This window comes from Macaca thibetana, chromosome 1, assembly GCF_024542745.1.
Source record: "Macaca thibetana thibetana isolate TM-01 chromosome 1, ASM2454274v1, whole genome shotgun sequence".
In the NCBI taxonomy this organism is placed as follows: Eukaryota; Metazoa; Chordata; class Mammalia; order Primates; family Cercopithecidae; genus Macaca; species Macaca thibetana.
In genome coordinates, this window is record NC_065578.1 from 22,906,206 (window position 1) to 22,926,914 (window position 20,709).

The following is a 20,709-nucleotide window of genomic DNA, read 5'->3' on the forward strand; positions in this document are numbered from 1 at the left end:
CAGGGTTCAGGAGCTTCTGGATACTTGAAAAAGTGGAGCCTCCTGAAGGGTGGCACAGCCAGGGAGGCCATGGAAGCTCTGAGCCCCTTCCCCCATACCTTGTCCTACATGTTCCTTCATCTGTATCCCTGGCAATATCCTATATAATAAACCAGTAAATGTAAGTGTTTCTCTGAGTTCTGTGAGTCGCTCCAGCAAATTAATTGAACTCAAAGAGGGGGTCATGGGAATCTCAGCTTGAAGCCGGTTGGTCAGAAGTTCCAGAGGCCTGGACTTATGACTGGTTTTTATGTGTTGTGGGGGTGGGGCAGGGGTAGTCTTGGGGACTGAGCCCTCAACCTGTGGGATCTGGCACTGTCTTAGGGTATATAGTGCTAGAACTGAATTGGAGAACACCCAGCTGGTGTCTGCTGCTTGGTGTGTGTGGGAAAAAACCCACTCATTTGGTCACAGAAATTTTTTGTGTTGACGTGGTTGTTGTGGTATGAGAGTAGGGGAAAAACAGAGTTCTGGCTGGGCGTGGTGGCTCACACCTGTAATCCCACCACTTTGGGAGGCCGAGGTGGGTGGATTACCTGAGTTCAGGAGTTCGAGACCACCCTGGCCAACATGGTGAAACCCCATCTATACTAAAAATACAAAACTAGCCGGATGTGGTGGCGCATGCCTGTAATCCCAGCTACTTGAGAGGCTAAGGCAGGAGAATCGCTTGAATCTGGGAGGCGGAGGTTGTGGTGAGCCGAGATTGAGCCACCGCACTCCAGCCTGGGCTACAAGAGCAAAGCTCCATCTCAAAAAACAAAAAACAAAAGCCACAGAGTTTTTCCTACACAGGGTCTTTATTTTCTAATGGGGGCTCCTATGTAGATGTAAACATCTGTATGCTTTCCTCCTGTTAATTTGCATTATGTCAATTTAATTTGCAGACCCAGTTGGAGACCCTAAGAGGGTAGAGAAAAGTCGTGTCCCCCTATTCCCTTCTCAGGCTGGGTGGCAGCACTTGTCCATTCACTTTACAATTGGCAAAGAAAATCACAAGGCACTCACATAGATCACCTGGGTTCCACGTATATTCATCCCGACCCCCATTCTTTTATTTATTTATTTATTTATTTACATAGTCTTACTGTGTCACCCAGGCTGGAGTGCAGTGGTGTGATCTTGGCTCACTGCAACCTCCTCCTCCTGGGTTCAAGTGATTCTCCTGCCTTAGCCTCATGAGTAGCTGGGATTAGAGGTGTGTGCCACCACGCCCTGCCCCAACTCCCATTCTAGAACAATAACTCTATCTTTCCCTGTTGAGGAGGGTCAGTTGAGACCAGTTGTGAGGAATAGTATCAGAGGCTCAGCACTGTTTTTTTGTTTTGTGTTTGAGACAGTTTCACTCTTGTTGCCCAGGCTAGAGTGCAATGGCATGATCTTGGCTCACAGCAACCTCCGTCTCCCAGGTTTAAGCGATTGTCCTGCCTCAGCCTCCCAAGTAGCTGGGATTATGGGCGCCCACAACCACGCCTGGCTAATTTTTAGTAGAGACAGAGTTTCACCATGTTGACCAGGCTGGTCTTGAACTCCTGACCTCAGGTGATCTGTCTGCCTTAGCCTCCCAAAGTGCTGGGATTAGAGGCATGAACCACCGTGTCGGGCCACGGCATTGATTTTTGTAGCTGGTAGGTAAGCAGCAGCTAGATCAGTCTTGGTAAATGGCAGTCTATGCCAGGGGTCAGAAAACTATAACCCTCAGGCCAAATCTGGCTTGCAGCCTGTTTTTGTATTGTCCACGTACTAAGAATGGATTTTGCATTTTTATTGATTTATTTTATTTTATTATATTTTTTTTTAAGACACAAGGTCTCGCTCTTTCGCCTAGGCTGGAGTATAGCGGTATGATCATATGATGCAGAAGTAGGCTGCTTGTGGGAGGCTTGAAATCTAGGGCTTAAGTGATCCTCCCCCCTTAGTCTCCTGAGTAGCTGGAATTACAGCCTTGAACCACCACCATGCCTGCTTAAAAAAAAAAAAAAAAAAAATTGGCCAGGTGCAGTGGCTCACACCTGTAATCCCAGCACTTTGGGAGGCCAAGGCAGTGGATTGCTTGAGGCCAGGAGTTATAGCCCAGCCTGGACAACATGGTGAAACCCCATCTCTACTAAAAATACAAAAATTAGCCAGGTGTGGTGGCAGGCGCCTATAGTCCTAGCTACTCGGGAGGCTGAGGAAGAAGAATAGCTTGAACCCAGGAGGTAGAGGTTGCAGTGAGCCAAGATCATGCCACTGCACTCTAGCCTGGGTGACAGAGCAAGACCTGTCTCAGAATTTTTTTTTTTTTTTTTTTTTTTTTTTTTTAGAGATGGGGTGTCACCATGTTGCCGAGGCCGGTCTTGAATTCCTGGCCTAAAGCAATCTTCCTGCCTTGGCCTCCGAAAGAGTTGGGATGACAGGAATGAGCTACTGCACCCACCTGTTTTAGTTTTAAATGGTTGAAAAAATAAACCATTTCTTGATATTAATCAAAGAAGATTAATATTGATTTACAGTATTTGTATTATAAACTGATTGATTTCCTCTGCTGACTTTGTTTGATTAGTTACGGGATAGTCTGGCACAGCAAAACTGCGGAATAACATGTTAATCTATGGAACCCTTGTGCATTGCTGACGGGATGTAAAATGGTGCAGTCACCATGGAAAATTGTTTGGCAGTTCCTCAATAAGTTAAACATTGAATTACTGCATGATGCAGCAATTCCACTCCTGGGTATGTGCTCAAAAGAATTGAAAACAGATATTTGAACAAAAACTTGTACACAAATGTTTATAACAGCACTATTCACAGTAGCCAAAAGTTGGAAACAAGCCAAATGTCCATCGACTGATGAATGGATAAATAAAATATGGTATATTAATACGAGGGATATTATTCAGCTATAAAAAGAAATGAAGTACTGTGACATGCTACACCATAGATGAACCTTGAAAACATTATGTTAAGTGAAAGCCAGACACAAATGGCCACATAATGTATGATTCCATTTATATGAAATATCCAGAATAGGGAAAATCCACAGAGACCATAAGCAGATTAGTGGTTCCCAGGGACTAAGGAGAGTAAACTGCTCAGTAGGTGGGAACTTTCCTTTTGGGGTGATGAAAAAGTCTGGAACTAGATAGTGGTGGTGATTGCACATCATTGTGAATGTACTAAATGTCACAGAACTGTGCACTTCAGAACGGTTAAAATAGTAAATTTTATCTTATGTGTATTTTACCACAATTTTAAAAGTAGGCTATACAAATAGGAAAAAAATTTGATCTATTACTGAATGTCAGACATTTGCATTATTGCCTAGTTTTCCTTTTTTTTTTTTTTTTTTTTTTTTTTTGAAACAGGGTCTCACTCCATCACCCAGGCTGGAGTGCAGTGGCACAGTCATGGCTCACTGCAGCCTCGATCTCCCCAGGCTCAGGTGATCCTCCTACCTCAGCCTCCCGTGTTGCTGGGACTATAGGAGTACACCACCATGCTTGGCTCATTTTCTTTTCATTTTTTTTTTTTTTAAATAGAGATGGGGTTTTGCCATGTTGCCCAGGTTGGTCTCAAACTCCTGGGCTCAAGCAATTTGCCTGCCTTAGCCTCCCAAAATGTTGGGATTACAGGCGTGAGCCATCACACCTGGCCCTATTTCCCATTTTTTATTGTTAAAACTAACTGATATGGTTTGGCTGTGCCCCACCTAAAATCTCATTTTGAATTGTAATCTCCATAATCTCCATATGTCAAGAGAGGGACCAAGTAGAGGTAATTGAATCATGGCTGGGGGCGGGGAGTAGGGGGGTTGGGGGGTGATTTCACTTATTCTGTTCTGTGATATCGAGTGCTCATGAAATCTGATGGTTTTATAAGGGGCTCTTCTCCCTTCACTCAACACTTTTCCCTCCTGCTGCCTTGTAAAGAAGGTTCCTTGCTTTCCCCTTTGCCTTCCACCGTGATTGTAAGTTTCCTGAGGCCTACCCAGCCATGCTGAACTGTGAGTTAATTAGACCTCTTTCCATTATAAATTACCCAGTCTCAGACAGTTCTTTATAGCAGTATGAAAATGGACGAGTACACTAACCTTGAGATAACCATTGTTGTTCACCTGAGAAGCAAAAAATTTTAAGGACAAATTCCGAATTGTTGAATGACTGAGTTAAAGAACATGAACAATTTTAAGAGCTTGATATACAAGATAAAAACAACCTTTGGAAAGGTTGCATTGGTTTCACTCTTATTACCCATTCAGTACACACACAGTGAACATGTGTAGAGTTTATACTCTGTGCCAGGTATATATGGAAGACTAAGCCACAGTTCTCTGAGATTTGAAATTTTTTTTTTTTTTTTTTTTTTTGAGACGGAGTCTCGCTGTGTCACCCAGGCTGGAGTGCAGTGGCGCGATCTCGGCTCACTGCAAGCTCCGCCTCCCGGGTTTACGCCATTCTCCTGCCTCAGCCTCCGAGTAGCTGGGACTACAGGCGCCCGCCACCACGCCCGGCTAGTTTTTTGTATTTTTAGTAGAGACGGGGTTTCACCATGTTAGCCAGGATGGTCTCGATCTCCTGACCTCGTGATCCACCCACCTCGGCCTCCCAAAGTGCTGGGATTACAGGGTTGAGCCACCGCGCCCGGCCCAGAGATTTGAAATTTAACTGGATGATATAGGCCTGTAAGTAGCCAGCAACAATAAGGTACAATAGATGTAAATTTCAAGTGACACTGGAAACCCAAAGGAAAGAGGACCTGATTTTCTCTCTCTCTTTTTTTTTTTCAAGATGGATTCTCGTTCTGTTGCCCAATCTGAAGTGCAGTGGCACTATCCTGGCTCACTGCAACCTCTGCCTCCTGGGTTCAGGCGATTCTTCTGCCTCAGCCTCCTGAGTAGCTGGGACTGCAGGCATGCAACCACCATGCCTGGCTGATTTGTGTATTTTTGTATAGACAAGGTTTCACCATGTTGGCCAGGCTGGTCTTGAACTCCTGACCTCAAGTGATCCTCCTGCCTTGGTCTCTCAAAGCACTGGTATTACAGGCATGAGCCACGGCGCCTGGCCCTGATTCACTCCTGTTTAAGAAGCGAGGTGATATCTGAGACCAAGGTGTTTTCTCAGCCTGTGTCAGCCACCCTCACCTATTCTGGATGTTACCTTAAAAAATAAGTTGCCATTTTTCATAGACTAAACCTTTACTTCTTAAAAACATATTTATTTTATTTAATTTTATTTATTTTTTGAGACACAGTTTCACTCTTGTCTCCTAGGCTGGAGTGCAGAGGCGTGATTGACTCACCTCAACCTCCGCCTCCCAGGTTCAGGCGATTCTCCTGCCTCATCCTCCCAAGTAGCTGGGTTACAGGCATGCACCACCATGCCCAGCTAATTTTTGTATTTTTAGTAGAGACCGGGTTTCACCATATTGGCCAGGCTGGTCTTGAACCCTGACCTCAGGTGATCTGCCTGCCTTGGCCTCCCGAAGTGCTGAGATTACAGGTGAGAGCCACTGCATCTGGCCTTCATGTTTATTTGATTGCTAGTGAAGATGAAGGTTTTTCTCATGTTTATTAACAACTTTTATTTCTTCTTTTGTTCATTTTCCATTGAGATGTAAATGCTTTTCTCAGAATTTTGAAGATTTCTATGGTAAGGGTGATTTTATTTCAGTTATTTTCACAGCAAATATATTCTGCTGACTTATGTTTGTTTTTAAGTCTTGTACAGGGTGGTTTTTAAAAAAGCTTTAATGAGGTATAATTTACACACTATAAAATATACCCACTGTGGCTGGGTGTGGCTGCGCACGCCTGTAATCCCAGTACCTTGGGAGGCCGAGGTGGGCGCATCACCTGAGTTCAGGAGTTCGAGACCAGCCTGGCCAACATGGTGAAACCCCGTCTCTACTAAAAATGCGGAAATTACCTGGGTGTGGTGTGCCTGTAATCCCAGCTATTTGCAAGGCTGAGGCAGGAGAATCACTTGAACTGGGGAGGCGGTGTTGGGATCTGCGTGTTTCTTAGACAAAGGAATGAACACACAAGACAACACAAGACGAGACAAACATGGCGGCCACGCCGCGCCGAACGGCACACTCTGATTTATTTTATACAGTCGTTTGTGGAATGTTGCCAAGTCACAAGACACATGTTGTTTTTCTGACCTTTCCCTGACTTTCTGGTTTTTCAAGATGTTTACACATTAACCAGTCCCCAGGGTCTGCTGTTTGCAGCTGGCTCCTTTGTCCTTCCTGTTTGCAGGGAAGGAGCATCCTGCTTTGTTTGCAAGAGCAGGACTTATCAGGAACATCTCGTTTGCGAGCACCTAGTCCTCTACATTTCCCCTTTCTTTATTTACAAGTTTGAATTTCTTTCAAAACCATCATCACATGTTCAGCTCACTCGGATTCGGTGTTTGCCCTTTGGCACCGTCTCCAGCAGACTATGAAAATGACAAAGGCAAGAACAACAATCAATACATTACTAGAAACAGAAGTCAGTAAAGTTTTTACAGGGCTCATAGGGTTTAAAGACATCAAGCTTTGTGCAATACCAGTCATCAAATCTGCTCCGGTCAGCAATGGTAACTGATTGCGAAATGTTTCAGAAATGTTTTGTGTTAATTCTTGTATTTCTAAGGAAAGATTATTATGGCCAATTAAAAGTCTCTTTGTCTCAGTCCAATTATGTACAGTGCTGTTAAAAGGAACAGGAGTAATACAAAATTGGGTAGTATTCCAATCACATTTTAACAAAGCTCAAGTATTCAACACTGTTAGCTGATCTCCTAACCAAGAAACCACTTGCTCCAGATTATCCACTCATTCAGTCAGATGAGCATCTATGTCTCGTTGCTGCTGCCACAACAAATGTGATTATTCATGCCATTGTTGTACAAATTCTGCATTTTGTATACTCTGATGTAGAGTTAAACCAGCAACAGCAGCAGTGGAAGCAACTGCTACAAGTCCCACCACCGCTGTTACGACGATCCCAACTACTCTCCGGCTGCGGTGGACAAGATCTTGTATTAGTTTATAAAGTTGAGTGACCCCAGCGGATTCACTCCAGGAGCGTGTTAAGTTCACAGGTAGCCAGGTTTTTTTCCTGGCTTTCAAAATATATAAATCCGAATGAGACTCATTCCAATTATTATTCCACCAAGTAGTATTTATACAACTTAAGAATGTACAATTGCCGGTACAGTTAACTACCCCTGTATTATTATCCCATTTAAAGATTTCTGTTAACAACAAATAAGGTTTCTTTACACATGCAACACATATCTAGAACTATTTCGATGTAAAGATATATGAAAAGGATTAGAAATGTTAGTAGTAAGATTCAAGGACTTGTTTCCCGTGAAAGTGAACATTGGTTTACCAGCAGCTAGCAACTTCCAAATATGACTTTGTATTTGTGAGGTGTTCGCCAAATGCGGCATAGGGGGCGACAAGCCACCATCATGCCAAATAATAGTTTCATTGCCATCTGCAGCAATGCTGTGATTACCCTTATGCCAGCGCAGGTTGACATGGCTGAATTTAGTTTGAAAATCTCCATGCACACTCCAATCTGTAACAAGGTATTTACGACTTTTCCCTTTTACTTCTAACAACAATCACAGCCCACTACCTCTACATCTAGTCCACTCTAGTTGGGAAACACCTCCGGACACATCAGGGATAGGGCATAAAGATAATGTAGTTGGCAAAGTTTCATTAAGTAATGCAGTATGATTATACTTAAAACTTTGAGCAACAATAATCATAGTAAAGGCAGCAATGTGACTATGGTTATAGCGAACAGCCCAAGCCTCATGAGAAGGATGCAGACAATGTGGACTACTCCCAAGACATATAGGTAACCCTTCAACCCCAAATTGATATGAACTATTTACTTTTTTTTTTTTTTTTTTTTTTTTTTTTTTGGAGACGGAGTCTCGCTCTGTCGCCCAGGCTGGAGTGCAGTGGCCAGATCTCAGCTCACTGCAAGCTCCGCCTCCCAGGTTCCCGCCATTCTCCTGCCTCAGCCTCCCGAGTAGCTGGGACCACAGGCGCCGCCACCTCGCCCGGCTAATTTTTTGTGGTTTTTTTTAGTAGAGACGGGGATTCGCCGTGTTAGCCAGGATGGTCTCGATCTCCTGACCTTGTGATCCGCCTGTCTCGGCCTCCCAAAGTGCTGGGATTACAGGCTTGAGCCACCGCGCCCGGCCAGATATGAACTATTTACTATGCCAGTGTCTAATTCAGGAACTTGGTTCAAAAAAGGTGATGGCATCCAAGCAGTATCATTAGTAAATACTGGGACCTCTTTGTCTCCCCATGCCACACCTTGATATAAGGGTGGAAAAGGAATATAAGCCCAATAGGTAAATTCTCCAGCTGTTACCTGGCAATTCACTATAGCCAGCATAGCCAGAAATAAAGTCATCGGGGTTTTGGGCTGCCCAGCTTGCTCAACAACCCCTTCAGCTTTCTGAGTGAGCTTTCTCAGCTGACCCCATGTCAGGGGCTCCGTACATCGAGTTCCGAAGGTGAATGTTCTCTGAGCGCTCAGATTCAGCTCCTGAAATGCTGCTAGAAAGTCCCCTGATCAGTTCCTCTTTGCCATGGCACTGCTTTAGTCTTCTAGACGGGAACCACTCGTCTCCAGCACCTGTACGGACAAGAGCATAGCCTCAGCCCCATTGTAAAACTTTTCCTTTTAAATATTGCCCTTGTAATGAAGGATAATACACCCACAGATTACTGTTTTGCAGCTTTTCTAAAGGCTGTTGAAAATGTTTCACTGCTGCCAACTGCTGTAATTGGCGCCAATGGTTGAGAAAATTTAAAGTAAAAAGGGCTTTCAGAATTTGATGTTTTGGGGAATCTCGCCCATTTCCCCCTGTTTGTTTTGAAAGTTGTAATTTTAAAGTAGCATTGGCTCTTTCAATAATTGCTTGGCCTTGACTCTTAAATGGAATACCGGTGGAATGGTGAATATGATATAAAGAAAGGAAGGCAGCCAATTTACGAGAGCGATAAGCAGGGGCATTATCAGTTTTTAATTCAGCAGGAACTCCCATAACCACAAAGCAAGTAAGTAAACGAGTGATAACAGAGTCAGCCTTTTCAGAGGGTAATGGTGTAGCCCATTGGAAATGTGAACAGGTATCAATTGTATGATGAACATATTTTAGACGACCAAAAGAAGAGACATAAGTGACATCCACTTGCCAAATGTGATTTTGTTGAGTGCCTCGAGGATTAGTACCTGGACTTAGAAAAGGTGCAATAATAGGAGCACAAGATGGACAGGCCCTGACAATAGCTCGGGCTTGTCAGCGTGTTATAGAAAATTGCCATTGTAATCCTAAACTATTAGTATGATGCAATTGGTGCTCATCCTGAGCATGTTGGACACTGCCGATAAGTAAAGAATCAATTTGACTATTGCCAAAAGTCAAAGGTCCTGGCAAAGTAGAGTGAGAATGAATATGAGTGATAAAAAGGGGGACAGTGTGAGAAGTAAGAGCTATAAATAATAAAGAAAATAATTTTTGTAAAGGAGTTTGAGGGAATAATGGCAATGAAGTTTGTGAAATATATTGAGTCACATAAACAGCATATTGGGAATCACTAACAATGTTATAAGGGGTTTGAGGCCAGTCTTGAAGTACCATAAGAATGGCAAAAAGTTCTCCCTGTTGTACTGATTCAAATGGATAGTGAGAAATTTTAGAGTTATCCTGTGTCCAATATCCAGCTTTTCCGTTACTAGATGCATCAGTGAAAAAGGTGGGATCCTTAACTGGGGTGTAAGAGATGGGATTATATGGCAGTAAAGGATATTGTTGTAGAAAAGCAAATAATTTATTACTAGGATAGTGCTGAGAAAAAGAACCAGTGTACTCAGTGCAGGCCACTTGCCAACCTTCATGAGTCTCTAGTAGAGATTCAATTTGTTGTTTAGACAATCGGGTAATAATTTTTATAGGGTCAACACCAAGCAACTGATGAGCTCGATGTCATCCTTTAATAATCAATTCAGCTAATTTATCAATGTATGGGTGAATTTTTAAAATGGCTTTATTAGCCAAAAATAGCCACTCCAGAATGTTATTATCTTGATGTAAAATGGCCGTTGGCGAGTGAGGAGTATGAAAAAGACATAAAGAGGGTGGAAGATTGGGTGCAATGTAATTAAGTTGAGCTTCACTGATTCTATTTTCTACAAATGACAACTCTTCTGCTGCTGCAGGGGATAGTTGACGGGAACTGTTTAAATCTGAATCTCCTTCTAAGGTAGCAAATAAATGTTGCAATTTGTAAGTAGGTATGCCTAAGATGGGGCAAAGCCAATTTATGTCTCCTAGCAATTTTTGAAAATCATTGAGAGTTAAAAGTTGATCTCTTCAAATTTGAACCTTCTGAGGCCGAATCTGCTTTTCTGCTGAAAGGTATCCCAAATATTGAATAGGAAATTGAGTTTGTATTTTCTCAGGAGAAATTTGTAAATTATATTGAGTTAATTGCTGTTGCAAAGCTTGAAAAACTTGACTTTGCAGGACTTCATCAGGAGTTGCTAATAGAATATCATCCATATAATGGTATATCAATACAGTAGGGAATTGACATCTAACAGGATTTAAGGCTCTATGAACAAATTCTTGACAAAGAGCAGGACTATTAAGCATACCTTGAGGGAGAACTTTCCATTGGTATCTTTGAGTAGGCTGTCTATTATTATATTCGGGAACAGTAAAGGCAAATTTTTCACAATCTTGGGGTTGTAATGGAATAGTAAAAAAAAATCTTTAAGATCTATGACCATTAATTTCCAATTTTGTGGGATAAGGGCTGGATTAGGAAGACCAGGTTGTAAAATCCCCATACGTTGAATAGAAGCATTAGTAGCCCTAAGATCAGTTAATAAGTGCCATTTTCCACTTTTCTTTTTAATGACAAACACAGGGGAATTCCATGCAGAAGTATTTGGTTCAACATGCCCCTCGGCCAATTGCTCCTTAACTAAATCTTTTAAAGCCTCAGGTTTTTCTTTAGACAACTGCCACTGTTCCACCCAGACAGGAGTTTCAGTTTTCCACTTCAGTTGTAAAGCTTGAGGCTTGTGGACAGTGGCTATGAGTTTAAAAGATTGTAGCCCATCTTGAACATCATATTTTTGGCAGCCGGAGAAATATGAGGAATGCTTAGAAAGGCACCAAATTGTTGTAAAAGATCACGGGCCCAAAGGTTAATGTTAATGGGAACTATATAAAATAATACTTTTTCCTGTTGTCCTTCAGGTCCTATGCAGCTCAGGGGCTCAGCACTTTGGTAGACTACAGAAGCAGTACCTAGGCCAGATAAAGTGACCGATACTTGTTTCTTTTTCCAATGAGCAGGCCATTGAGCCAAGCAAATAATTGATACATCTGCTCCTGTATCGACTAATCCCTCAAAAAGTATCCAATTAATTTGCAATGAACATAAAGGTTTTTGATCAGAAACTAAAGTTTCCCAGAAAACAGTTTTCCCAGTACTACGGAAACCTCCTTGATGAGACACGTCTCTAGACAGAAAGGGAAAAAAAGTCAATAGAAGCAATTGTGCAATACGTTCCCCTGCCTCTAGGTGCATAAATTGTGAGGCTTGTACCATAATATGGATTTCATCAGTAAAGTCAGGGTCAATAATTCCTGGGATCACTATTAGCCCTCGCAGAGCACTGCTACTTCGACCTAATAGTCCTACATGCCCATCAGGCAAAGGGCCACATACTCCAGTGGCTAATTTATATATACCTCCATCGGGAGACAAAGTATAAGGTTGGGTAATGGCCAAATCAGCAGCAGCGCTTTGCCTAGTAGCAGCATAGAGCTGAGAAACAGGTATAAGATGTGAAACCTTTAAGGATGGCTCGAGGGTGTTCTCTGATGCTGTAGACCATGGCTTACCGGATATTGTTGCAGACTTGTATTGTAATTGTTGGGGCCCCAAGCCTGTGGGCCCCGATTCCCATTTCCCGGGAGAGGTAATAATGAATTGCCAAGTTTATCAGTTTTTGAATGGCATTCGTTTGTCCAATGGCGACCTTTACTGCCTGTTTACAGTCCCCAGAAGGTAGCCTTTTGTCTTTTGAAGCAGAAACGCCCAATTTTTTCCGACACTCTTTTTTAAAATGGCCGGGTTTCCCACATTGAAAACATATACCTTGTTTAGAATTACTCTTTAAGGCTTTGGAAATTGCACCAGCAAACAGTTGAGCATTATAAACAGCCCCTACAACACCAGCACAAGCTCTAATGTATTCATCTAAATTAGCTCCACTGGCTTTTAAAGGTCTCAGTAATTTTTGACATTCAGGGTTAGCATTTTCAAAGGACAACGTCTGCAACAAGATTTTAGAGGCAGGGCCAATGCCTACAGTTTTTAATACAGCATCTTGAAGACGTGCCACAAAGTCGGGGTATGGTTCATTTGCCCCTTGTAAGATCTTTACAAAGGATAAAGAAGTTTTACCCGCTATTTCTACCTTGTTCCAAGCTCTTAAAAATAAAGTCTTAATTTGTGTGAGAGCTGTATTATCTAAGCCAGCTTGAGCGTCAAGCGTGGCATATTGCCCCATTCCAGTGAGTTGTTCTTCAGTGGGTCCTGGAGGGTTACGTGTAGCATTTTTTCTAGCCTGCACATGTGCCTCTTCCATCCACCAGCTTCGCAGCTGTAACCATTGAGAACGATCAAGAACAGCCTTTCCCAGAGTTTCCCAATCAATAGGAATCATTAAGTTTTCTGATGAGAAGGAATTGAGAAGACTTAAGAACAAATGGGGACTGGGGCCCATAGTTAGAAATGGCAGTTTTCATTTCTTTTAAAAACTTAAATTGTAATGCTGCAAAATGAACGTTATTACTACCATTTGGAAATTGAGCGTTAGGGGCAAAAGGGACTCGTGTAATTGGAAACAAATCTAACTCTTCAAAATCTCCTTTAACTTTATCACCCTCTTCTTCCCCTATGGGAGGGAAGGGTATAGAAAAAACCCTTCCAGATAAAGGCAAAGGAGCTGGGGGTGGTGGTAAAGGAAAATCCTCCTCCAACGGCACAGATGGAAGGGTGGCAGGGAAAGCCTGTAGTGGTGATTTAGGAGAAACAGGAGCAGTGACACCTTGCAATTTTAACAATTGTTGTGACATATCCAGAATACGCTGCATGTCAGAATTTCCTTTGGAAGGAGACCATGAGAGAAGCACTGGCTCTTCCTCTAACTCCCTATCTTCAGCAACTGGAGCGTAAATAGGCTCCTCTCCAAGGGCAGCTCCTTCTGTTTTTTTATTTGCTGCACCCTCTGTGGCAATATCACCACGTTCAGAGTCAGTTTTGAGTAACTCTAAAGCTTGTGTAATTGAGCTGCATAACACAAAGTTAAAGGCATAGTTTGCCCGCGCTGATGTGCCTGTCGCAGGACCTTAACCACCTGTAACCATTCTTTTCAATTTAGCTGTATTTTAGTCTGATAATGAAACCAATAACAATGCTGCTCAACATGGGCAAACAATCATTTCAAAGTTTTTTCTTTTACTTCCACTCCTATAGACAATAACAATCCTTGGAGCAACTGCAAATACTCAGAGGCCAAAGAGGTGGAATTCCCCATAATTTTCCCGTGGGTCTCCCTTCTTTATTTACTTACCCGGGGTGGTTCCCCTCCGGTTCCCTGCTTTCGTGAAGCCACGGACCATGCTCGCTGCGCCAGGTGTTGGGGTCTGCATGTTTCCTAGACAAAGGAATGAACACGCAAGACAACACAAGATGAGACAAACATGGCGGCCACCCCAAACGGCACGCTCTGATTTATTTTATACAGTCATTTGTGGAATGTTGCCAAGTCACAAGACACATGTTGTTTTTCTGACCTTTCCCTGACTTTCTGGTTTTTCAAGATGTTTACACATTAACCAGTCCCCAGGGTCTGCTGTTTGCAGCTGGCTCCTTTGTCCTTCCTGTTTGCAGGGAAGGAGCATCCTACTTTGTTTGCAAGAGCAGGACTTATCGGGAACATCTCGTTTGTGAGCACGTAGTCCTCTACAAGGCGGAGGTTACAGTGAGCTGAGATTGTGCCATTGCACTCCAGCCTGGGCAACAAGAGCGACACTTTGTCCCAAAAAAAAAAGTATATATTATATATATGGTATATACACACACACACACACACCCATTGTAAGTGTACAATTCAATGATTTTTAGTAAAATATATAGAGTTTGTATAGATAGACATATCCAAGTCACATAAATATGTAATAAAGTTGTAGAATTGTGCAGGGTATTTTAAAAATATATATCTTTCGCCGGGCGCGGTGGCTCAAGCCTGTAATCCCAGCACTTTGGGAGGCCAAGACGGGCGGATCACGAGGTCAGGAGATCGAGACTAGCCTGGCTAACATGGTGAAACCCCGTCTCTACTAAAAAAATACAAAAAACTAGCCGGGTGAGGTGGTGGGCACCTGTAGTGCCCACCACTACAGGTGGGAGGGAGGCTGAGGCAGGAGAATGGCGTAGACCCAGGAGGTGGAGCTTGCAGTGAGCTGAGATCTGGCCACTGCACTCCAGCCTGGGCGACAGAGCGAGACTCCGTCTCAAAAAAAAATAATAATAAAATTAAAAAAAATATATCTTTCATTGTATGTAGTCATAGTTAATTTTTCTTTTTAAATTCAAAGTATTTTAGAGATTAAACACATCAGTAAACAAATTTATTAACATTATTTTTAGAACCATGTTCTATATCAATCATTATTTATTTTCAAATCTGGAACAGTGCAAGGAGCCACACAGTTATGGGGGAAAAAAAAAAACACACTTTTTTTTTTTTTTCACGTGGAGAGACTTCAGGCATGGAAAGCAAAGAGGCAGAGATTTAACTGTTTAATTTCACTGCCGTTCCTGTAATCCGGTGACTTGCTTAATACACAGCCTGCAGGCAGGAGAATCAGGTGACTTGGAGCCCTGGGTGAGAAGGTGAAGTTGTTACCCAATCCTGATTTAGGGCAAGGCGACCTCTGTTTTAGGACTGTCTTAGGTATTTTTTTTTCTTCTTCTGGGTCAGAGTCTCACTCTGTCATCCAGGCTTAAGTGCAGTGGCACAATCTCGGCTCACTGCAACCTCTGCCTCCCATGTTTTTATCCTGCTTCAGCCTCCCAAGTAGCTGGGATTACAGGCATGTACCACTACACCTGACTAATTTTTGTATTTTTAGTAGAGACAGGGTTTCACCATGCTGGCCAGGCTGGTCTCGAAATCCTGACCTCAGGTGATTCACCCACCTCAGCCTCCCAAAGTACTGGGATTACTTACAGGCATGAGCCACTGCCCCGTGCCAGGACTGTTCTAGGTTTTGACTTTCCTCCCTCTCTGGATTCTGTACACAGTGTTTCACTTTAGAGCATCTTTTTCTGTCTTTTTTCTTTATTTAAGTCTGACTCTTTCTTCCTCTTTGCTCAGTGATAACTGTTGGGAAGAAATGGCTTCTTTATTATTCACTTCGAATGGGCATTTCAGCTTAGGTCCTTGCCTTGAGGATCAAAATATTATCATCTTCACTCATACTCCTTACAAACATATCAGCCTCTCTCACATGGTGAAAGACAGCAAGAGAGATGCCAGGCTTTTTTCAAAAGCCAGACCTTGTGTGAACTACCAGAGCAAGAACTCACTCATTACCATGGGGATGGCACCATGCCATTCATAAGGGATCTGCCCCTAAGATCCAAACACCTCCCACCAGGCCCACCTCCAACATTGGAGGCCACATTTCAACATGAGATTTGGAGGAGACACACGTCCAAACTACATCATCATCCAAAGATAAGGATAGTAATTTATGCCTAATAGGATTTCATAAGGAACAAATGTAGTAATACATGTTAAGCATCTTGCACATGGTAGGTGATCAATACATATTTACAAATGTCAATAAATATTAACATTATTATTATTCTCATTCAATGTACATGATTAGGAGTTAGTTTAAGGGAAGAGACCACCCCTCATATTGTCTTATGCCCAATTTCTGCCTCCAAAGAAAGAAAAAGTAAAAACTAAAAGGCAGAAATGAAATCCACAAGCAGACAGCCCGGCGCCACACCCTGGGCCTGGTAGTTAAAGACTGACCCCTGACCTAATTGGTTATGTTATCTATAGATTATAGACATTGTATAGAAAAGCACTGTGAAAATCCCTATCCTGTTTTGTTTTGATCTAATTACCGGTGCATGCAGCCCCCAGTCACGTACCCCCTGCTTGCTCACAACCCTCTCACGCACACCGGCTTAGAGTTGTGAGCCCTTAAAAAGGACAGGAATTGCTCACTCGGAGAGCTCGGCTCTTGAGACAGGAGTCTTGCCAATGCCCCCGGCCGAATAAACCCCGAATAAATCCCTTCCTTCTTTTTTTTTTTTTTTTTTTTTTTTTTTTTTTTGAGACGGAGTCTGGCTCTGTCCTCCAGGCTGGAGTACAGTGGCCGGATCTCAGCTCACTGCAAGCTCCGCCTCCCGGGTTTACGCCATTCTCCTGCCTCAGCCTCCCGAGTAGCTGGGACTACAGGCGCCCGCCACCTCGCCCGGCTAGTTTTTGTATTTTTTAGTAGAGACGGGGTTTCACCGTGTTAGCCAGGATGGTCTCGATCTCCTGACCTCGTGATTCGCCCGTCTCGGCCTCCCAAAGTGCTGGGATTACAGGCTTGAGCCACCGCGCCCGGCCTAATCCCTTCCTTCTTTAACTCGGTGTCTGAGGAGTTTTGTGTGCGGCTCATCCTGCTACAAGTTAATAAGAGAATACTGGCCGGGCGCGGTGGCTCAAGCCTGTAATCCCAGCACTTTGGGAGGCCGAGGCGGGCGGATCACGAGGTCAGGAGATCGAGACCATCCTGGCTGACACGGTGAAACCCCGTCTCTACTAAAAAAATACAAAAAAAACTAGCCGGGCGAGGTGGCGGGCGCCTGTAGTCCCAGCTACTGGGGAGGCTGAGGCAGGAGAATTGCGTGAACCCGGGAGGCGGAGCCTGCAGTGAGCTGAGATCCGGCCACTGCACTCCAGCCTGGGCGGCAGAGCGAGACTCCGTCTAAAAAAAAAAAAAAAAAAAAAAAAAAAAAAAAAAAAAAAGAGAATACTTTGGTCAGTCAGTACTACATATTAATATAGTTTCAGCTCTGCCAGCAGGAACCAAGGTCAGGAAATAATGAATATTAAGAAGATAAAAGAGGCTGGATGTGGTAGCTCATGCCTGTAATCCCAGCGCTTTGGGAGGTGGAGGTGGGCAGATCGCTTGAGGCAAGGAGTTCAAGACCAGCCTGAGCAACATGGTGAAACCTCATCTCTACAAAAAATACAAAAAATTTAAATTAGTTGGGCATGGTGGCACATGCCTATAGTCCCATGTACTTAGGGGACTGAGGCGGGAAGATCTCTTGAGCCTGGGTGGTTGAGGCTGCAGTGAGCCATGGCTCACACCACTGCACTCCAGCCTGGGTAATAGAGTGAGACCCTGTCTCAAAAAAAAAAAAAAAAAAAAAAAAGGATAATTAAAAAGTAAAATCTTAACTATTTGCAAAATTGAAGAGCATAATCAGGGCTGTTATATATGGATATTCAGATTGTACACTGCCCAACACAGGAATGCAGTTTACATAGACTGTAATATGAATGATGCTCTCTGGATTTGTTCAGTGCACAACTCTTAACAGTTATACATAGTAGCCTCCAAGATAATAGATAATAATGGTCTTCAATGAATAATTGGATGTCTTTTAATAAGGAAAGCAGAAAGCAATTAAAGATGTTTTTGGATTTCGTGATTGGAAGGGTCCTGGGAGATGATCTAGTTCAATCCCCTCCTCATATTTCAGATGGGGAGGGAAAAATACAAGGTTCATGCAGGGCGGAACTGGGACAAGAACTATGTCTCTAGGCTCTTTGCTCATTGCCCTTTGTGTTTATGCACAATTTCATTGTTGGTAGGAATTAGCATTCCAAATCACATCTTAAAACCCCTAGAGAGAAGGAAGACTTGCAACAGCTTTGCATCTTCTAGCCTTTGTCAGGAACAAACCCAGGATGGCTAAGCAGGAATGTGATGAGTTCTGGGTCTTTGCTGTTCAGTGTCCTGCACGTCTTCTCAGCGTGAGCAATTCCTGTTGAGCATTGCCGCTTTGAAAGCTTTTTGTTTGCCTCTGTCTTCGACTTGATGTTAGCTGGCAAGCGATGTGGTTTGCTAATGACCTCAACCAGGTTGCTAGCTTGGTAGTAATCTGAGAACAGAGTCTCTGGTGACCACCTGAACCCTTTTGAAGTTTGCTGTGGTGAATTGATGTACTGCTTCAGATTTTAATTCAGAATCAAACAGAGCCTGAGTAGGGACGATGGGAGGCTACGCTACGGGAAGCTGATGTTGGGCATTAAGTACCTTGGGTTTTAAATTAATAGCCAGCTATGCATTGCCTTTTCCCTATCCTCCACAGTCAGGTATTTGTCAGTAAGTGGATATGTGGGAGGCATTGTGCCACTAGGTGCTGTGGGAAAGCCAGGAAGAATCAAACCCTAGGGGGTGCCTTTGGAAGAGAGCTGTGTGCAGATTTTGAACTTGAGCCATACCTTGAAAAATTGGTACATTTGGAGCAGAAGAGGTAGAAAAGAAAAGGAGAATGGGGAAAGAATTTTGGGTGGGAGTAATGACAAGCTTGAAAGCTTATAGGGAGAAATATACAAGGTGTGTTTGGGAAATGAAATACGGATCAATCTAATCAGTAGTGAGAAGTTATGAAAGGAAGATTGAGCTTTGTGCGGTGGCAATATCGTAGCCAATGAGGTTTATCTGAGGTGCGATTGTTGCTAATTGGGGAAGAAAAAAAAAAGACTTTGGTCTAGCCTGATAGGTCCTTAAACCCCAAATGTGGGAGACTTTATTTATTTAAGATGGGATCTCACTCTGTCGCTGAGACTGGAGTGCAGTGGTGCAGTCATAGTTCGCTGTAGCCTTGAAGTTCTGGGTTCAAGTGATCCTTCTGCTTCAGCCTCCTGAGAAGCTGGAACTATAGGTGTGTGCCACTATGCCCAGCTAATTTCAAAAGAATTCACTATGTTGCCCAGGCTGCTCTTGAATTCCTGGGCTCAAGCAATCCTTTCACCGTGGTCTCCCAAAATGCTGGGATTACAGGCATGAGCCACTGCACCCAGATGGATTTTGACTGTATATAATCTGAAGATAAATAGGGAGCCCCAAAAGGTTTATGGACAACAACACTATAGGATGAGGAAGTGTTGGTAACTAACTTCAACTTAGTCTTTGAGTTATTGAATATCCAGATGGGATTGTGATTGGGCTAAAAGATTATTTAGCATCACCCAGAGATAAATTTAGAGGTGGATTAAATTGAATTAAATTAAATTAATTAATTAATTTATTTTGAGATGGAGTCTCACTGTGTCACCCAGGCTGGAGTGCAGTGGCACCATCTCAGCTCACTGCAACCTCTGCCTGCCGGGTTCAAGCGATTCTCTTTTTCAGTCTCCCGAGTAGCCAGGATTACAGGTGCCCGCCACCACACTTGGCTATTTTTTTTTTTTTTTGTATTTTGAATAGAGGCAGAGTTTCACCATGTTGGCCAGGATGGTCTCGAACTCCTGACCTCAGATGATCCACCCGCCTTAGCCTTCCAAAGTGTTGGAATTACAGGTGTGAGCCACTGCGCCCGACCAGAGGTGGATTTTATTTTTTATTTTATTTATTTATTTATTTTTTTTGAGATGGAGTCTCGCTCTGTCGCCCAGGCTGGAGTGCAGTGGCCGGATCTCAGCTCACTGCAAGCTCCACCTCCCGGGTTCATGCCATTCTCCTGCCTCAGCCTCCCGAGTAGCTAGGACTACAGGCGCCTGCCACATCGCCCGGCTAGTTTTTTGTATTTTTTAGTAGAGAGGGGGTTTCACCGTGTTAGCCAGGATGGTCTCGATCTCCTGACCTCGTGATCCACCTGTCTCGGCCTCCCAAAGTGCTGGGATTACAGGCTTGAGCCACTGCGCCCGGCCAGAGGTGGATTTTATATCTCACGTTTTTGAGGAAGAGAATGGGTCTTTGTGGGAGAGATAATTTGCATACTCAAGGAGAAGAGCATGAAGTAGTTTTAATTGTTGTATGAATGTTAAATATAGGCTGGGAGCGGTGACTCATGCCTGTAATCCTGGTACTTTAGGAGGCTGAGGCAGGCAGATCCCTTGAGCTAGGAAGTTCAAGACTAGCCTGAGCAACATAGTGAGTGACCTGTAGTCTCAGCTACTCAGGAGGCTGAGGTAGGAGCCCAAGAAGTCAAGCCTTCAGTGACCCGTGATTGTGCCACTGCCATGCACTCTAGCCTGGGCAACAGAGTGAGACTCTATCTGAAAAAATAAAGAAAAAGAAAAAGTTAAATGTAAGTAGAGTGATAAAATATGCTGGATAACCAATAGCTTGTGCTGTTGCTCTCACCTGCCCTTCTGCACTCTGGTAGACATTTCAGAGAGTGACAAACTGTATTTTCTTTTTTTTTTTTTTTTTTTTTTTTTTTTTTTTTTGAGACGGAGTCTTGCTCTATCACCCAGGCTGGAGTGCAGTGGCGAGATCTCAGCTCACCTCAAGCTCCGCCTCCCGGGTTCACGCCATTCTCCTGCCT

At 43.4% G+C, this 20,709-nt stretch overlaps 1 long non-coding RNA gene and 1 pseudogene across 1 annotated transcript in view; one reads left to right on the forward strand and one right to left on the reverse strand.

Annotated features, from left to right (window-relative positions):
• LOC126956924 (uncharacterized) overlaps positions 1 to 20,709 on the reverse strand; it is a 54,634-nt gene that overhangs the window by 33,752 nt on the left and 173 nt on the right. The window lies entirely within an intron of this gene.
• LOC126944375 (uncharacterized) lies at positions 18,839 to 18,961 on the forward strand (annotated as a pseudogene).